Below are 17,067 nucleotides of genomic sequence, written 5' to 3'. Positions count from 1 at the left end.
AGTCAGATTGCAGATGGTTTTGTTATCACTAAGCTTGTTATGAAAAAGGGAGATATTTGATTAAATGTATTGTCATTTTAGCAAAACTAACCTTGAATAGGCACCACGGGGTAAATTTAAGGTCAAAAATAGTCTGGTCAACAAGGTGAGGCAAACAAGGCTGTCAGAACCGGGAAACACCAGGACTAATGGTTTAACTTTAATACGGTATTAGGAAAATCCAGTGAAAGTTCATCAGTGAAGAACTGTGGAATAACCACTACAGATCACATAAAGATAACAGTCCACACTAGCATTTGGATTTATAACATTGACATGATAAGAAAGATACAAAAACATCGATTAGGCTGCAAAAAGTGATGAAGGAGAAGCAAGACCCTTTAAAAAACCCCCAAACACTACTGTTTAAGACATGGGGCACGCCTGGCTCAGAGATTTTTTTTTAATGCTTCAGCTGCACAACACTAAGATCTTTCATACAAAATATGAATCTCCCTCCAGGTGTAAATGTCAATAATTATTTTTAGAAACCATTAAAGAACAATGAATAATTTCCAAAAGGAAGTATTTCTGTTTGGAAAAAGCAAATAAAATGTCAGACTTCTGTGCTGCTTTTCATGAATGCAGGATTTAATAAATTCCTCCATTAAGTCTCTTATAGACTCTGCCAAGAAATAAATAATTTCCGTATAACGGGTCACTTGATGTGTCAATGAAGGGATTCTTTCCGCAATAAAAATTATAGTTAGCTGCCTTATCCTTTCTATACTGAATATTATAATATATATAATATATATTTTCCATCAAAACTAAATCCTTGGTATAAAACAGCCATTCTCACAACCTCCTCAGTGCTTTACTGAGTTCTTCAGGAGAAAAGTTTGACCAAGAGTTACAAAAGTAAGATACAGGTGGGAATCTCATGCTTTTGTAGACAGATTGAAAAATACCTATCCTTGGAAATATTCAGAAGGCAAATGGACAAGGCTCTAAGCAAGACAGAGTGACTTCAAAATTAGCTGTGCTCTAAGTGAGGGAAGGAGCAGGTGACCTCAGGAGTCCCCTTCCAACCTAAACAGTTGCAATGAATAACATGGAACTTAGAAAGAAAAATAGAAATAGACTGCTTAAGATATTAATAAATAAAATTATTTACTAACTAAATGGTAAACTTAAATATAAAATGCAAACAATTGAACACAGTGAAATTCTATTATTCAGAAATTATTATACAAAATTATGTGCTCTTTGAAGTAAAAAATTGAGCTTTACTACATGAAACAACTCCATTTTTCATATAGGCCACAACTCGTGCTCTTAACTCCTTGTAAGATAGTTGATGACAAATTAGATTCCCACTCACTATAAAACTTGTTTTCCATTCTTCTGTAAAGCAATAGACATTCGTTTTTAAAATGTTTTATTTTAAGCACGTACTTGAAGCCAATCTATATATGAGCCTGCAAATAATGTGTCCAAATGCAATGTTTGTTGAAATCACAATATTGAGTTTTAAAATGCAAGGCTTGAGATGGGAGAGCAGTTAAGGATGCAAAACCAGGACACAGTGTGAAGACCTCTGTGGCAGTGGAACACAGCTGTGTAATATCTCACCCTGAAGGACACCACCACATCTACCCACAAGAGCCTTTAAACTCTATCATCATGCAAACTGCAAACCCTAAGGAGCTCTAAGGAAGACAACTGACTGCACAAATAATGTTTGCTACATTGAGTTTGCAGCCTCTTACTGCTCAGATAGCCCCTCCCAAATCCCATGGCTAACATGATTAACATGCTTACATCAAGCTATTGGATTTTATTCCTGTTTTCTGAGACACACAGTTGCATAAAATACCGTTCATGGAAAAATGCTGTGGGATATTTTACAATCCTCTAAAGTAATGTTCCACCTAGAGTGAAGAAAATAACCTGAACCCTTCACGTTACTGTCTTTTCTCCGGTTTATTGAATATTTTATAAGAATTCCATAACAAGATTGAAAATGTTTGTGCATAAAGAATCATGATATTGATTTAGTTCCCATAGTTACAAAATATAAAACAACTACCAAAGAACAACAATTCCCACCCCTTCAGTTGTTATATTTTGCATTCCATTTCATTTTCACAAGATGGTACAACACATTTATTTACGTTACTGACAACAATATTCGGTGTATCATGGGAGTTCATTATGGGAGTTTTCAGGGCACTGGCCACGAGAACATTTCTCCTGGTTCATAATTCAGCAACAACATACAAGTGAAGAGTCTAATGATGATTTGTATGTGCTTTGACTTTTCAATAAGTATTGTTATTTATCATTTATATATACCAGCAGCAGATTATCTCACAGGTTTAGACTGGGGGGGGGAGGGGGAATGTATGCGTTTTGCTGCATTTCAAAAGGAAAAAAATTAAAAGCAATAAAAGAGCATATAAATTCAATTAAAAAAACAACCCTCAGAGTTCACAGATGTTTTCTATACTAAAAACTAAGCGGCTAAATTCATTCCTAGGGAGGTCAGTAAAATTACTTTATGTAATGAACTCGCTTCTTGTGCCGGCCAACCTATTTTGAGGACATAACCTGTAATCCCCACACTTGGTTCCTTCAGGTGATGAAATGTGGACTGGCAGCCACAGCCCTTCTGTCTCCAAGCTGTGCGTGCGGCCCAGTTACTGCTGGGGAAAAGAACCAGACCTGTAAGCAAAGCTGCAGCAGGACAGGCTCCCCGACACCTCCCGCTCCCCCCGATTTACAGAGTGGAAAACATTTTCCAGAGTTTCCCACCAATCTCACCCTGTTTTCCTCACTTTCCCTCCACAAGTTCAGCCTGGAGGAGAGAAGGTTCCCAGGAGACCTTAGAGTGACCTTCCAGTACCTGAAGGGGCTCCAAGAAAGCTGGGGAGGGGCTGTTCACAAAGGCTTGTGGGGATAGGATGAGGGGGAATGGGGATAAACTGGAGAGGGGCAGATTTAGACTGGACAGAAGGAGGAATTTCTTCACTCTGAGAGCGGTGAGGCTCTGGCCCAGGTTGCCCAGGGAAGCTGTGGCTGCCCCATCCCTGGAGGTGTTCCAGGCCAGGTTGGATGGGCCTTGGGCAGCCTGAGCCAGTGGGAGGTGTCCCTGCCCATGGCAGGGGGTTGGAACTGGATGATCTTTAGGGGTCCCTTCCAACTCAAACTATTCTATAATTCTAAGTTCCCCCCCATTTTTTTTTTAACCCACTTATTCTGCGTCCCTTCTCAGTATCCTGTGCGCCTCAAGGCAGCGAGCCCTGCACCTCAAGGGGGTGTAGAACTGGAAAGCTGCATGGGCAGAAAGCTGAGAAATTAAATCCCTTCCTTCCACTTCGCAGTCCTATCAATCCCTGCAATCCTTTTTCTTTCACCTGAATCTTCACTGAATTCTTCTGGGTTTTTTTCCAGCTGCAGTTTCCCCCTAAACCTCCTGCTTCATCCCTTCAGCATTCCTCTCCAAGGGCTTTTATTGTTGCTCCTGCAAAGCTAAATTTTGCCTGTATACCAGGTGCTGCTTCTCTTAGGCTCATTAGGACTAGTTGATCCACAAAAAACAAGTTTATTTTGAAGCCTCTTTGTGCGGGTAAGTAAATGCTTGCTGGAAGGCTTCTACAGCCCAGGTCCTGCCTCCTAATCCTATGCATACTGCTTTACAGAATTTTCCGTTTACAATAGACACATTTGTATATTTACAATAGGCAAATGCAAAAGTCCTACATGATTAGACCTGTTAGCAGGAAAAAGACTGTGCTATTTTTTTTTAAACACTGCCAAAATAATATAATTGGAAGTATATGCACAACCCTGAATGCTTTTAACAAGCAATGCCCACCAAGTAATTCCACATCACTGTGATTCATTTCACTAAAACTAGTGAAAACGCAGCAGTGGGCAGAAAGGAAAAGGAAAACCTGTGATACACCGAGGACAACTCAGAAATGTCCCCAGTTAGGCTCACCGACTCCTCCCTCTGCCAAAGCCTTTCGCCCTCTTCGAGATTATCAGTAAAGTCAATACGACTCAGACACTTGGATCATTTACCCCCGGTGAGCTGACAATTCTACTTTATTGGAGACAGAGAATGGAATAAAAGCAAAATTAAGGGTAAAAAAATGGGGAAAATAGATTATTCAAAGTCTGAATATATCAAATTTTGCTTGGCGAAAGCAATGCTTAACTTGAGTTTTGTTCAACTATGAACAAAAAGAGCTTTAAGCAAATAAAAAATAACAGCTAGTATTAAGCTATCCATTTATGTAGTTATTTATGCTCAACGGCAGGCACCGAACCTATGAAACAAGATGGATCTTCAAACGTATTTCAGGAATGCTAAAGCCAGTTTAAAGAAATCAAGAATCTGAGCTTTCAGATTAAAACAAAAAGAAAAAATTAGAAAAAAAGGGAAAAGAAAACTTAAAAAAAGAAAAAAAGGTGGCAGATTCTGGTTTCTTTTGTGGAAATTAACATCTCAGTTTGGCTCCTCCATACTTCTGGAAATAGGAAGGATGGAAGATCATGTCAAATCTTTTAAGTTTCTGTGCGCAAAAACATTGCAAGCTAAAATTTCCATGCCCCCAATCAGAAAACAATGTCAGAAACTGTCAGGTTTTTATGTCTGCTTAGAAAGAAAACAGTAATAATACAGCTTTTGAGAGAGATTCAATTTCTACCTGACGTGCTGCTAAGGTAAGATCAGTAGAAATTAGACAGGCCTAGAAATGACAAGAGAACCACAAGCTCCACCACTCATTGAGGTTTCCAACAGCCTTCTCAGAGTTATTAAGCTGAGGATTTAATTAACAGGACCAAAATGCATTCAAAACTATCCTTTCGAAGCATTCCAGCCCAGGCTGTTTCACTGGTGCAGGTGTCCTTAAAAGGCCTGAAATAGTCCTTGTGATTTTAAGTGCAATGTGTACTATTTTTGCCATTCTAATGCTTTTCGTGTTAATGTTTTCTGTTTTGGTTTGGATACATTGAACATTTTTGAAATACAATGCCTACAAGACAAGCTTCTGCTTTAGCCTAATTTTACTTTTGGCAGAAAAAGAATCATACGCGCAAACGAAAACCAAATCATTGGGGTTCATCTTCTGAGTTTAATACATCTGAGGGGAGCGTGAGCCAGGATTTCCCACCAACTGCAAGCCAGTCTTTGGACTCAACATCTGTGTTCAGCGGCTCAACAGTCTCAGGAGACAATTAGGGCAATTCTTTTCATGGTTATTGTAGTTCTAAACTGATAGGAAGCTCGTGGACCTGAATCATCCACGACCTTTTCATTTTAGTCTTCCCTGGCATCATTAGAGTGATTAGAATTCCCAAGGGAATTCTTCGTCATGTGAAGGACCCCTTTTCCACCTCATTGTCTACTCTCATCAGGAATAAGCCTGTTAATGAGCCCACATGATAATATGAGCTCCCTCAAGGACCACTCCAACTGCAGCCTTGGACCTGCCACTTCCTTCGAGATCTATAGCAAAATTTAGGCAACTCTCAGTATTTTGGGTCTCCATCACCTCCTTCTATAATTTTCCCCTCTGAAGGTGGTATGTGCTAAAATGGAAGGTGTGCCATGCGATATCTTAGCATGAGTCTTTTAAAATGGGCTTCAAACAGGTAAATATTTTAATGAAAAATCCTATTTAGTAATAAGAAAGAAAAGAAAGACGGGTGGTTTTTCTGCAAATTGCTCTACAAGGACAGAGAAAAATAACAGCAAATCAGTAGGTTGCAAACAGTTTTAAAGTCTGTACCCTGAGGAGGGCATGAGGAAAGCTTTTCCTCGCTAGGAAATGTCTTATCTGGATGAGACAGGACGCTTTACAGCACCCAACAAGTGGTGTAGTGAGAAGCAGGACAAGCTCAGGCTGTAGATGAAAGCAGCAAAAAAAGCAGAGAGGTGTCCAACCTGCAAGCAGCCAAGGATCCAGGTGTATGCTCTGACTGTCCCCAAGGGAACAGCTCGGAGCAATGCTGCCCCTGCACACATGTCTCTGACCATGGAATCACAGAATGGTCTGGGTTGGAAGGGACCTTAAAGCCCATCGAGTTCCAACCCCGCTGCCATGGGCAGGGACACCTCCCACTGGCTCAGGCTGCCCAAGGCACATCCAACCTGGCCTGGAACACCTCCAGGGATGGGGCAGCCACAGCTTCCCTGGGCAACCTGGGCCAGGGCCTCACCACTTTCATAGTGAAGAAATTCCTCCTTGTGTCCAGTCTCAATCTGCCACTCTCCAGTTTATCCCCATTGCCCCTCGTCCTATCCCCACAGCCTTTGAGAACAGCCCCTCCCCAGTTCTCTCTTTGCAGGCTCCAGACCCTCATCTGTAAAGTCCTGATTGTAGGTGGAAACAGCATAAATCCGAACAGATGTTTTTCAAATCTTCTATTGGCAAGCTGTTTTGTTTGTTTTCTTGTTTTTAATTAATATCTAATTGAGTGTGCAGACGTGGGGTTATCCCATCAATTGTTGCAAACTCAATTGTGCACCCTCACAAATTTCTTCCTAATATCTAATCTAAATCTCTTCTCTTTCAACTTAAAACCGTTACCCCTCATCCTATCACTTCATCACCTGATAAAGAGCCCTTCCCCATCTTTCCTTTAAATACTAGGAGACTGCTATAAGGTCTCCCCAGAGCCTTTGATGGCAGAAATCTTCCCAGAACACCTGAAGTGATACCTCCAGGCTCCCTGAAAGCTGCATGCAAGCAGGTAGTCATCATCCTCCGTCCTTAGCCCAGAACCAGGTAGACCACTTGCCGAAGGTAACTCCTCCTATCTAGAGCAAACCCAGATCCCAGCCAGGACTAAAACATTCTCCTAATACCACAGGCTCTCTTTCCCCCCCATTTTTCACTTTTAAGTGCAATAAAATTGTAATGTGAGACATTCACTCTGTGTCTTCTTCAGGGTTGTGTTTGGATGCCCTCCTCTCTCTCCCTAAAGTAAAGGCTGACTGCTGTGCTTCATGATAGGATGGGGAAGGATGCTGCCCCACCCTTGCATTAAAAGCCGTACAAGATTTATAGGATTATAGGGAGGGAGAGTGTGATGCCCTGCAAACATTTACTTGGAAGGATTGCAAATAGGCAGTGATTTCAGTCTCTGCTCTCACAACAGAGCAGATTGCACAAAATCAATAGTTTTATTAAAAAGCAAAAATAAACCTCCCACCAAAACCTTCCCTTCCCCATTCAGGTAAATTATAAGTCACGGAAGAGGGATGTTGCACGGTGTTTTCTTAAGCATAGACTGATAATTGGTTAAATAAGAAGGAGGTAAAGGGTTTCTCTTCTCCTAATTTTAATTTTAAAGGGTAAATTAAAAGTCAATATTCGCATCTAGCAGCACAACAAACATTTTGGTGTGTGCACAGCTTGGAAAGATTCTCACTGGGCTACAGCACACAGGATTTGCCTTTCAGATAAGGATTTTGTGGTTGTTGGAATATATCCTTTAATAGAGTTAGAAACATTGCTTAAATTATTTGTCAGTCATGATTAGTGCTGACACAACCATGCAATCAACAAGCTAACAAGTTCAGCATCTTCAGTGCTGTATTATACTAAAACTATTTAAGCAATAGAACTAATACCTTGCCTGAATGCCTTCATTAAAGAAAAGGTGAAATAGTCAAGCTTACATTTTTATGTATTATAGACTCCAGTTAACCATGCTCATTTACACACTCAGTCGTGTTACTTCTAATACCAGAAATAAGTTCGTGCTTAATAAAAGCCACTGACCTCTGCAGTGAAGTAACTGAGGGGGGCGAAAAGCATTTTTTTTTCTAATCTGAACCTTTGCCTGTGGTTATAACCATCTATTAAATCAATTTGGTGCCTCTTTGTCAAGAAAGATCTGAACCTAATGTCACACAGAAGCCTGCTCTGAAGGGCACAAGAGCATCACTCCTTGTACGAATTCTTATCACCTGAGCGGAGTGCTTTGGTCTGTACAAGAAGTGGTAAAAATTAACTACTGAAGGGACCCAATTTCTTAACTGTAGCTGTACAATACTTTCAGATACAAATGAAATAAGACAGTAGTGTGAGCAGAAAGAAATCGGATTAAGTTTGTCTTCATATAAAGATATTAAGCAAAGAAGCAAGGTCAGGTGGACTTTTGCTGGCCTGAACAATGGCAGGAAGCTCTAAAAACCACACAATGAGAGAGCTCAAGGCTGGTGGCAATACAAAGACAGTCTTATATGGTAATAAATTGCCAGGGTAACCAATTATTTCATCTCATAGAAGTCTTTAAAGTGAGCGCTGATATTTCAGGCCTCTTGAATTTCATGACGAGCTCAGCAAAGTTACAAAAGCAGTGAGTGCGTATAGTGTACCTGCCAACGACCCAGCAAAAGTACCAGCACTGGGTTTCCTTGGACTATAGAAACTGCAAACACAAACATCACTAACCTGTAATGTCGAGATCATCACACTGGATTTAGAGCCTGGATCCCCAAGCCCAGATCTGGGGTTTCTGGAGCACAATTTATTCAGCCATTGTGCGGTGACTCTCCATAGCGCACATTCACTGAGTTCATCTTTGGGACATGCTTGGGTTCCTTGTAACCACTGGCCTGAGCACCCACCAGTTCCTGTGCCATGAACAACAACCCAGAGTCATCTACAGCATCCAAGGCATCTCACAAGCCGTTTGTGACACTGAGCAGTTAGTTTCATGCAAATTAAAGCCAAATGACTGCACTTGTCAAATTACCGATGTGGTCAGTCCAGCCTTGGCTCTACATCATGTGGATTCCCACCACAGAACAGTGCTCCCTCTCCCAAGAGATTTGTCACAGTCAGGAACTACTGGGTACCCCTAAGAGTCAAAGCAAAAATTATAGCTTGAAATTCCTTGGGTTCATCTCTGTCACAATTTTCAAAAGTACTGCTAAAAAGGTTTATATACCAACTATTACAGTGCTCTTTTATTCTGCAAAGCAACTCTTAAAATGACACCCAGGGGTTCTGCATTTAATGTTTCGCAAAGTTGCTCAGACTACAAGTAAAAAGGTATTTTTCTTACCACTGGTGTCACAGACCAGCAAACCGTGCATGACTAGTGCTTCACTCTGTCTCCTGTCATTGTCAGCAAGCAGCGTTATACAGCACTAAAACTCTGTCTTTCTCCATACCTTTTATGTTTTGTCCTTTTCACCTTTCTGCTTCCCCCCGTAGATGTATAGACACAAAGACAGCACTTGGTCCTGCACTTTTCTAATAGTGTATCACTACAAAACCAGAAAAAAATCTCTTCCTCTCTTTCTCCAAAAAAACCCAAAGAAGACTTCTCAAGCCATTTTTTATGTGGCTCTGCTTAGTTTGCTGTCTTGGGGGTGAAAATAACATCTAAGTGAATACTTTTCCATACGTTCTCTTCACAAGGCCAGCAACCCTAAAGGAGCAAATTGCTCCTTGTGCTGATGCAACTTTTCCCACGCACATGGAAAATCTCTGTTTCTCTTCATTCCCTTCAAGATCACCAAACCGATGTGACAATTTCATTGGACCTTGCAGTTCCTGGCTTTTAATCGCATCTCAGTGGCTCTGTACAGCTTGCGGTAGCCACCAGCCTTTTCAAGAGGGGGTGGTAGATCTATACTGCCCTTTGAAAGTCACTGCTGAATTCCGTCCTGAATATGCCGAGACACAGGGAAACCACTACAGCTCCCTCTCTCTGCCACGCTTGTATCCTCCTCCTTGGGAGTTCAAATGAAGGAACGAGTTACAGAAATGCCTTGTCATTTTAATCCCTGAAGAAATTCCCGAGTGCAATTAGAAGAAAAGAGGTCACTGTTTAATAGATATCCTTTGGCTTGAACCAAATTTCCTCTGCTATCCTAAATCAAAAGCTCTGTGGAACACAAATAACTTCAAGGTAGCTCTTTGTTAGAGAAAGACAGTCTCCAGGGACACGTGCCGTGTTTCATCCAGGACCTGTGCTCTTCATCACCCCTGGCAGCTCTGGCTGAAGGACAACCCAAGCCAAGTGCAGCATTTAGACCTCTGCAGGCTGGCAGAGAGGAGCATCTTCTCCATCAGTCTTGAAGGACCGAGTAATCCTGGCTGCTGAAGAGCCCTTTGGCTAGCTTCAATGCCTCAAATGTGTTGGAAACTTGCTTTCCTTCAAAAAGGCTGCTCTTAACTGTGGAGAACAGTAGATGAGGTAGCCTTCAATGTATAATACGTTTACTTGACCATAAATGCTGTTGCAAAGTGAATGTGCTGAGAATTACTCTTTAGCATCCTTCCTAAATGCAGACATACACATATCGTTGAGCACTTGGGGAAAATACATTTTTATTGGCTCATCGACAGGGAAAATAAAGTTGCTGGCAGCAAGAACTTTACGTGCCCTAAAAACAAGAAATGCATTAGCATCTTTATTACAAATGTAATTGGGTTTTTTTAATTTGTGATTGGGGAAAGGGTCACCAGTTAAAATACACCACTGTAAAATCTGCAATTTAAATTTCATTTCACCCTGGAATGTAGAAACAGTTTACATAAATAGTATCCATTAATCATTAAAAAGAAAAGTTAGATGCAAATTAGGCTGCTATTATTTTTTCCTGTCATTATTTATGGGTTGGTGATGAAATTTGTCTTCCCAAGGAAGAAGAATTAAGGCTTTTTGAAAGCAAAATCGCGTTCCTAGAGAAAGTATACATTTCAAGCAAGGAAGGCAGAGTACTTATGGATTTGACCCCCAAGGGCAGCCATAGAAATGTGGAGTTTACTGTTGTTTACCTTTAAGGTAGAAGCCTTTCACTTCACCCAAGTACAATATAGCACCTTCTGCATTGCCTCTACCCAGACTACCAGCTTCTGGCAACCCATTTTACTTATCCCACGTTCAGTTTAGAGGAGAAAAAAAAACACAAAAGAAAAGAAAATATCCTGAGGGTAGAGAGTGCTCCCTCCTCAGCTAGTGCAGACTGCCTTGATGCCTCTGCAATCAGGAGGGATAATAAGGGACAGCATTTTGTGACTGCTTTTTTCAAGGCACCCAGTTCCAGAAGCAGGGACAAGCCTTACTTTTTCAATAAAAATTACTAAGAACAAACCTGCCTGTTCTTTCAGAAGAAGGGATCTGATCAGCAAAGTCTCAAGATGTCCTCCATAAAACCAATCACATAGATTGTCATTGCACAAAACCCCGAGAAAAAAAAAAGTGGTTTCCCTTCAAAATTATCCATTAGGAATAGCATAAGGTATATCACATATGTTACAGTGGTCTAGGGTACCGTGCCCTGTTGTCAGGGATACCTTCTGGTTGCAGCAGAAGAGATGATCAGCAGCAGCACATCCATGTGCCCACGGATCGTAAATGATTAAGATATTTTGCTAGATCTGAAGACAGAAGGAGAGCCCTCTGTTACACAACAGTTTATTCTACTGTTTTAGGAAACCTCAGGCCAGTTTAATCTAATTAATCTCATCAGACTTTTTGCACGACTGATGGATCAACAAGAAATGTTATTAGGATTTCGCCAGTCCTGAATCCACACGCTTAATCCACCCCGAAAGGTGACCACCCCATCCTAATTCCTCACAGGTGAGCTTTACACTTCCTTGAGTTAATTCCCACAAAAGAAAGGACTTTCCCAAACTCTCTAAAGAATTTTGAAAGAAATCTCAAATTTTGAAAGAAATTGTAAACAATAAAAACTGATTGCCAGGGAGACTCAGTATCATTGCCTTTTATAATACTTCTTTACGCACTTGTTAGTACACAGACTGTGGTACACAATTGGGGGTCAAATCTTTAGCGGCACTCCTCTTTGTGTACTATTTGATTTCTCATGGGGCCTTGGCTTGCAGCTGTAGCATCTTTTATTTTGTGATTTACTGGAGAGAGCCTGTTAACACTTGGAAAACAACAGAAGAATAACAATTGCTGAGATAATGTAATTCAACATTCAAAAAAAAGAGAAGAGAGGCTTTTTTACTTTGCAATCCAATAGTTTCAAGGTTGATATTGCGTCAGTTCATGGAGCGCCCATGGTAACATACTCTCGAGATATACTTCTCTCACCCATTTTAAAGGCTTACAATAGCACATTTTTTCAAGCTTGGCACACAAGACTATTCATGTTTTCTTCTATGTTATTACACTAATTGTCACTGCTTTAATAGGTATTATTGATAGAGGGGTTCAACTATAAGATTTATAAATGCATCTGCTGAGGTTCCTATAGATGCTACAGAGCACCCCAAGGCTCTTTAGAGTGAAGTAATTTAAACATCAGCCTCTGCTTGAGGCTGTATTCAAACCCACAGTCAAGGCCTCATCAGCAGAAACTTTTTGTTTCCACTGTGCATATTGGTTATTTCATCTGAGTATCAAAACCAGCAGGAAAATTGAAAAGCTTAATAGCTTTTGTGATCTCATTGTACATGCACACAGAAGAAGTAGCTAAGTTTTAGTATATTATTGACCAGACCGTTTGCCTAAACTTCTTTCCTCTTATTTTTCTGCCCGCACCCATTTGAAATGGAAAGTGAAGCCAAACTTTGTGTTATGTTCCCAGCGGAATGGAAAACCACTAATAAGTTACCCTATTTACACGGGGAAACAGTGAATAATCTAATTTAAAATTTGAGAACAACTGTTAGACAAAAGAAGTTTCTGATGTTATTCCTGAAGGACGTGCACCAGCCCTTGAACTCTGTATGTGGTATTCATTACGGTGCCTTGGCGTAAGCCCAGACGCTGTCTCCTACAGACACCTGTTAAAAAATGCATGAGGGCCTAGAGAGCACAGCAGGGCAGCAGAAACCGCCTGAATTCTGCATATTAGCATATTCATTAAGCATAATCAATAATTAATATGTCACTTCAATGAAACATAAGGATTAAATTACGTCTTGGCTAAGACTAGTCTAAAAAGATTCATAAGTATGCAGCCCATTGTTTATTGTGTAAATTTAATCTCAAAGCAGATACCCTGGCATCGACAGAGCAGGACTGATCATCCTTTTTCCAACTGACGATGCTGAGAACTTCCCGATGGAAGGAGATATCCCTCAAGAGCAAAGCCAAGCCTACTGATGACAGATTTATTTCTGTCAGGTATCTTTTGCAGCTCCTTCAGAGGTAGCTGAGGAGTGATCAGAGGTCTTGCAGGGCAGCCTTTTTGAAGGAGGGCTGCGTAGGGCACGGGATGACATGAGGGCACGGGCGAACACAGAGACTCATTGACTGCGAACCCTGCTGACGATCTCACTTCTTGCACCTCCAGGAGCACAAATATGTTTAGAAAAAGACTATCCGTACAATGGAAAAAAGTATAATCCAAAAACTTACAAATCAACCTCTCTATTGGCTCTTAGAGTATATTACAACTCTACTGGTGCTGAAGAATTTGCTGCAATCATCCATAAAAACAGAACCTGGGAGGACCAGAAAGCAACATGCAACACACATTGATGAGGCTGAGCTTGGTTCCCATTCCTCTCAGAACTGAACACCTGGTTTATAATTCGGGATGGCGGGAAGATCCTTTATGGTTTTATATGGCCAACATATCTTTAAAGTGGCAAGGGTTAGAAACACTGTTTGGAACAAAAAAATATCCCAGTCCAGCTTTTTCCCTTCCAAGTCCAACATCTCCTTGTTCCCATGTTAGATACAGGGTAGAATCGTAGAATCATAGAGTAGTTTGAGTTGGAAGGGACCATAAAGATCACCCAGTTCCAAGTCCCCTGCCATGGGCAGGGACATCTCCCACTGGCTCAGGCTGCCCAAGTCCTTTTCTCCCTCACTGCATATCCATGAGCTACCCACTGCCCGGAGCAGAACAGTTAAAAATAAATATGCTTTTAACGTCTTTTCCATTCTCCATTAAATCTTCATACCAAGTGGGAAGGGTAATAGAAAAGCAGATTGCACGTTATTTTGTAGAAGTGGTTGGCCACACTGTTCTCAAGTAGAATAGGGCAGGGAAAAGCTGAGATAGAAATGTCATTGCAAAATGGAGGATTTCCTGCTCTATCTCTGTCCTTTCCTTTGTGTTTGTCTTGATCAGATTTAAGTGATGCTCCCTTGAGTTTCCAAATTATATTATTATTGTTTCAGAAATATTAAAGGACTGTGACACTCGCAACAACATCGTAAACTGTTTCTCAACAAATTCTGATTTAAAATGTGGTATGAAATGTTAATGTATGAGACAGAGAACCCTACAGAAAGATTATGCAACACACTCAGGTTTTTCCTCTAAAAATCCATTTGCATTGAATTATTAGCTTTTCAGGATGAGATATTTCTGAAAGATGATTTAATTTCTCCAAGAACTATTGGTCTTTGCCTGAAATGGGGTATTGAGTTCTGTCCCTGATGATTAATTTGGAATATGATGAACAGTGTCAGATGTGGAAGTTGTACTTTGCATGTATTAATAATATTAGAATTCAGTCATTTTTTCTCATTTCAAAAAAAAAATGTTATGACATCTAGAAAATAAGAACAACACAAATGCATTATTTAAAAAACATGATTTATGGCAAAAATAAACAAATTAAGAGTCTAGTCCTGAATTTGCTAACAAGGCTGAACTGTACAATGCCTCTATACTCAAAGCTTTCCATAGATAGATACTTTGGCCAGGGCTGTTATTAGTCATTTGCTTTTCGATTTTTATACTCATTTTGTTATTAGCAAAGTACTTTAAAAAGGCTAAAACTTACTTCCAGTCGTGACTGCAAGTAAAATTGGGTGCTACAAGATGAAAAATCATCACGCAGGAAAAGAACCACAAACTTCATTTCTAATTGCTAACTGGAAGAACAAAAGTCTTCAATAACAGAAAATTACTGTTCAGCTAAAAATAACTTGATTTTCATTTAGCTGTAACTGATAGTCTTTAACAGAGGCTTTTTACCACAATACATTCATTATCTGACCACAAACAAATTTCTAATCCTATATGAAACGTAGCAAACGTGTCTTAAATTAAACAAATAAGAGAAAAATGACAATTTACTGAAAGAGATTTCCTTTCTATGCCTTCTCCAGAACAAGTTCCCTCATCTCAATTTCTTGCTGTTCCCACAGTAAACTACTTTCATGGGTGAAATGTTGGATCTTATTCTTAGCCTGAAATTCAAGCTTGCACTTCAAGTAAACAAATAATTGTCTCAAGATAGGTAATAAATTGAGCATTTCAGTTTATGTTCCATTACCTGGGGTTATAAGTTGCTGTCAGAGAAAGCAAGAGCTTGTGGGTAAAGAGCATCTTCCTCCCGGTTTTGGGTAACAGCAAGAGCCCCAACAGAAGCCCAGCAATTGCCTGTGAAATGTTGGTACCTCTGAAGGTGTCAGCATGTTGCAGAGCCAGAGATGCCTTGCGCCGACGCATTTGGAACTGCTCTTTGCCTTTACACATCACATCAAGTGAGGAAAGCCTTGAGTTACCTTCTTCGGAAACAGCTGGGAAGAAAAAGTGCGTTGTTTATTCCAAATATTTAAACATAAACTTGTTTTCAAAAGCCATAACTGCAGATTTTAAATGCCTCGTTTTAAAGTGAAACATAAACTTTTAAGCTTTTTCTTTTTCCAGACTTCAAAACTGGTTTCCAGACACGTGTTTCTGTCCACCATGGAAGCCGAGAGGATGTTTCACTATTTGTAAGTTTTACTTAACCAAAAAATCAATTGAGAAATCATGTTGATATTACTAAATGTAAAGGATCGCCTGCATTTCTGAGGAAAATATATGTTTATGGAACAAGAGGTTTAATATTAAACATTCATTTTTCATGGACTTCCATGACTGGTTTCACTGTCTTCAGATACATTAACCTGAAATGGTTTGTCTGAATCTCACAGTATATCCTTAACTGACTCTTAGCAATATAAAGCAAAGTCTATTGGCTGTGCTGTTCCGTCCGTACAGGCAAATATCCTATACAACTTGTAGAAAAGGTATTCTCATTTTCCCACTAAAAGCACCTGGGAATTCTGGCTAGAAATGCAGAGATTTCAAACCTTGATACCACAAACTAATCCACAACGCAAACCAATTCACTAATACACAAGGAGCACTTTGTGTATTTTTTAAAGTAAATGATGTAGATATTTAAAAATATAAATTAGGGAAATGCTCTTGGAATTAAATTTTGAGTGGCAACTAGAAAAATTATTAAATTAGACCTCTGTAATTTACCTAATAATCCTGTTATATTTCTTTAACATAAACTTGATAGCTGTTTTCCAGTTATATTTTAGTCTCTCTTGTTGATTAAACATTATGCATCGATGTACGGCAGTGCAAAACTCTGAGTTGTAATGATAATTATAATTCATTAAATATTGATCAAATTAAATCTAAAATTACTTGGATGCCATTCATTTGCTAAATATAAAATAAAATTCTATATCATGCAAATCACTTAGTAGCTGTATACATAAACTAATAAAATGAAAATGTGAATGCGTAATATTCTCATTAAGAAAAAAATTGTACTTAAATTAAAAACTGTAATTTGAACACGAAGATGATCCCTGGTATTGCCCTTGAAAGGCTGCCATTTGAGTGCTGTCACTAGCAGCTTAATTGAGAACGCAATGTTAAAAAATTGCTTTAAAAAACTTATCTACGTTCCATCTGCACTTTGGAGTTTGTAAGTGCACGTCAAATGTCTGATTTTGGCAGACAAAAGGCTTGCACGTACTGTTTCATACAGAAAACTGCCACTTGCACTTACCAACTGTCTCACTTGTTCGAGTAATGGATGTGCCTTTCTGCCACAGAAGTGTCTGATCCAAGACCTTGGGAGCGATGATAGCAAAGATGCCCCTACTGGGTGCATTTTGATCAGGCTGTTGAGCTTCAAGTTGTGCGTTTCTTGTCACTCTCGGCACCCACAGTTGCTAGTAGGAAAACCTAAGCAGGAACAGAGGATTTTAGCATCTCTGTGGGATGGGTCTCCATTTCTTGATTCTATTTATGTTTCTACACTGTTGAGATTTTAAAGTGTTGGAGGTACTGACTAACTCGGTGGTGCTACACATGGT

General features: G+C 39.8%; 1 long non-coding RNA gene across 5 annotated transcripts in view; it reads right to left on the bottom strand.

The window, feature by feature from the left end:
• Nucleotides 1-1,965: 1,965 nt before the first annotated feature.
• The window catches only part of LOC128852936 (uncharacterized), a 33,596-nt gene continuing 18,494 nt past the window's right edge, over nucleotides 1,966-17,067 (bottom strand). For 4 of the 5 annotated variants that reach the window (XR_008451085.1, XR_008451084.1, XR_008451086.1 and 1 more), the window contains 3 exons: nucleotides 16,758-16,936; nucleotides 15,234-15,480; nucleotides 1,966-2,684 (listed from right to left, as the gene is read on the bottom strand). This is a non-coding gene — a long non-coding RNA (uncharacterized LOC128852936). The remainder of the gene's footprint in view (nucleotides 2,685-15,233; nucleotides 15,481-16,757; nucleotides 16,937-17,067) is intronic. The other variant, XR_008451088.1, reaches the window with a different exon arrangement.

The sequence above is a fragment of the Cuculus canorus genome, chromosome 8 (genome assembly GCF_017976375.1).
Source record: "Cuculus canorus isolate bCucCan1 chromosome 8, bCucCan1.pri, whole genome shotgun sequence".
Classification (NCBI taxonomy): domain Eukaryota; kingdom Metazoa; phylum Chordata; class Aves; order Cuculiformes; family Cuculidae; genus Cuculus; species Cuculus canorus.
The sequence above is the reverse complement of the archived record's forward strand: the minus strand, read 5'-3'. Positions and strand labels throughout refer to the sequence as shown.